This window comes from Triticum dicoccoides, chromosome 6B (assembly GCF_002162155.2).
Source record: "Triticum dicoccoides isolate Atlit2015 ecotype Zavitan chromosome 6B, WEW_v2.0, whole genome shotgun sequence".
In the NCBI taxonomy this organism is placed as follows: domain Eukaryota; kingdom Viridiplantae; phylum Streptophyta; class Magnoliopsida; order Poales; family Poaceae; genus Triticum; species Triticum dicoccoides.
This window is the reverse complement of record NC_041391.1, coordinates 478298831-478301721: the sequence shown is the minus strand read 5'-3', so window position 1 is coordinate 478301721 and position 2891 is coordinate 478298831.

Sequence of the window (2891 nt, the reverse complement as noted above, 5' to 3'; positions counted from 1 at the left end):
CTTGTTCTTACTTCTCCGCAAGATAGCTTTTGTCCCATTATATTTGATAGACCCTTCTTGAATACTGTTAATGCTATGATAGACTGCAAAAAGAATGTTGTTACTGTTGGTTTGGATGATATGGTTTATGAGTTTAATTTCTCTAAATTTAGTAAACAACATCGTGAGGAAGAATTGCCTAGTAAGGATGAAATTATTGGTCTTGCTTCTATTGCCGTACCTCCCAGTGATCCTTTGGAACATTATTTGCTAGACCATGAAAATGATATGTTTATGAATGAAAGAAGGGAAATAGATGAAGTATTCTTTAAACAAGAACCTATTCTGAAACACAATTTGCCTGTTGAAATCCTAGGGGATCCTCCTCCACCCAAGGGTGATCCCGTGTTTGAGCTTAAATCGTTGCCTGATAATCTTAAGTATGCTTATCTTGATGAAAAGAAAATATATCCTGTTATTATTAGTGCTAACCTTTCAGAGCATGAAGAAGAAAGATTATTGAAAACTCTGAAGAAGCACCGTGCCTCTATTGGATATACTCTTGATGATCTTAAGGGCATTAGTCCCACTCTATGTCAGCATAAAATAAATTTGGAAGCGGATGCCAAACCAGTTTGTGATCCTTAACGGCGTTTGAATCCTAAAATGAAAGAAGTGGTAAGAAAGAAAATACTCAAGCTTCTGGAGGCAGGTATAATTTATCCCGTTGCTGATAGTCAGTGGGTAAGTCCTGTCCATTGTGTCCCTAAGAAGGGAGGTATTACTGTTGTCCCTAATGATAAAGATGAATTAATTCCGCAAAGAATTATCACAGGTTATAGGATGGTAATTGATTTCCGCAAATTAAATAAAGCTACTAAGAAAGATCATTACCCCTTACCTTTTATTGACCACATGCTAGAAAGATTATGCAAACATACACATTATTGCTTTCTAGATGGTTATTCTGGTTTCTCTCAAATACCTGTGTCGGCTAAAGATCAATCAAAGACTACTTTTACATGCCCTTTTGGTACTTTTGCTTATAGACGTATGCCTTTTGGTTTATGTAATGCACCTGCTACCTTTCAAAGATGCATGATGGCTATATTCTCTGACTTTTGTGAAAAGATTTGTGAGGTTTTCATGGACGATTTTTCCGTCTATGGTTCCTCTTTCGATGATTGCTTGAGCAATCTTGATCGAGTTTTGCAGAGATGTGAAGAAACTAATCTTGTCTTGAATTGGGAAAAGTGCCACTTTATGGTTAATGAAGGTATTGTTTTGGGACACAAAGTTTCTGAAAGAGGTATTGAAGTTGATAAAGCCAAGGTTGATGCTATTTAAAAGATGCCATGTCCCAAGGACATCAAAGGTATAAGAAGTTTCCTTTGTCACGCTGGGTTTTATAGGAGGTTCATTAAGGACTTCTCAAAAATTTCTCGGCCTCTGACTAATTTGTTATAAAAAGATGTACCATTTGTCTTTGATGATGATTGTGTAGAAGCATTTGAAATACTTAAGAAAGCATTAGTCTCTGCACCTATTGTTCAGCCACCTGATTGGAATTTACCCTTTGAAATTATGTGTGATGCTAGTGATTATGCTGTAGGTGCTGTTCTAGGGCAAAGAGTTGATAAGAAATTAAATGTTACCCATTATCCTAGTAAGACTCTAGACAATGCTCAAAGAAATTATGCTACTACCGAAAATGAACTTTTAGCAGTTGTATTTGCTTGTGATAAATTCAGACCCTATATAAAGTAACTATTCACACTGATCATGCTGCTATTAAATATCTTATGGAAAAGAAAGATGCTAAACCTAGACTTATTAGATGGGTTCTCTTGCTGCAAGAATTTGATTTGCATATTGTTGATAGAAAAGGAGCTGAGAACCCCGTTGCAGACAACTTATCTAGGTTAGAGAATGTTCTTGATGACCCATTACCTATTGATGATAGCTTTCCTGATGAACAACTAAATGTCGTAAGCACTTCTCGTAGCACTCCATGGTAGGCTGATTATGCTAATTATATTGTTGCTAAATTTATACCACGTAGCTTCACATACCAACAAAACAAAAAGTTCTTTTATGATTTGCGACATTACTTTTGGGATGACCCACATCTTTATAAAGAAGGAGTAGATGGTGTTATTAGACATTGTGTGCTTGAGCATGAACAGGAACAGATCCTACGCAAGTGTCACTCCGAAGCTTATGGAGGACACCATGCTGGAGATAGAACTGCACATAAGGTATTGCAATCTGGTTTTTATTGGCCTACTCTCTTCAAGGATGCCCGTAAGTTTGTTTTATCTTGTGATGAATGTCAAAGAATTGGTAATATTAGTAGACGTCAAGAAATGCCTATGAATTATTCACTTGTTATTGAACCATTTGATGTTTGGGGCTCTGATTATATGGGACCTTTTCCTGCCTCTAATGGATACACACATATTTTAGTTGCTGTTGATTACGTTACTAAGTGGGTAGAAGCTATTCCAACTAGTAGTGCTGATCATAACACTTCTATTAAAATGCTTAAGGAAGTTATTTTTCCAAGGTTTGGAGTCCCTAGATATTTAATGACTGATGGTGGTTCACATTTTATTCATGGTGCTTTCCGTAAAATGCTTGCTAAATATGATGTTAATCATAGAATTGCATCTCCTTATCACCCACAGTCTAGTGGTCAAGTAGAATTGAGCAATAGAGAGCTCAAATTAATTTTGCAAAAGACTGTTAATAGGTCTAGAAAGAATTGGTCCAAGAAACTTGATGATGCATTATGAGCCTATAGAACTGCATATAAGAATCCTATGGGTATGTCTCCTTATAAGATGGTTTATGGAAAAGCATGTCACTTACCTCTCGAACTAGAACATAAGGCATATTGGGCTATTAAAGAG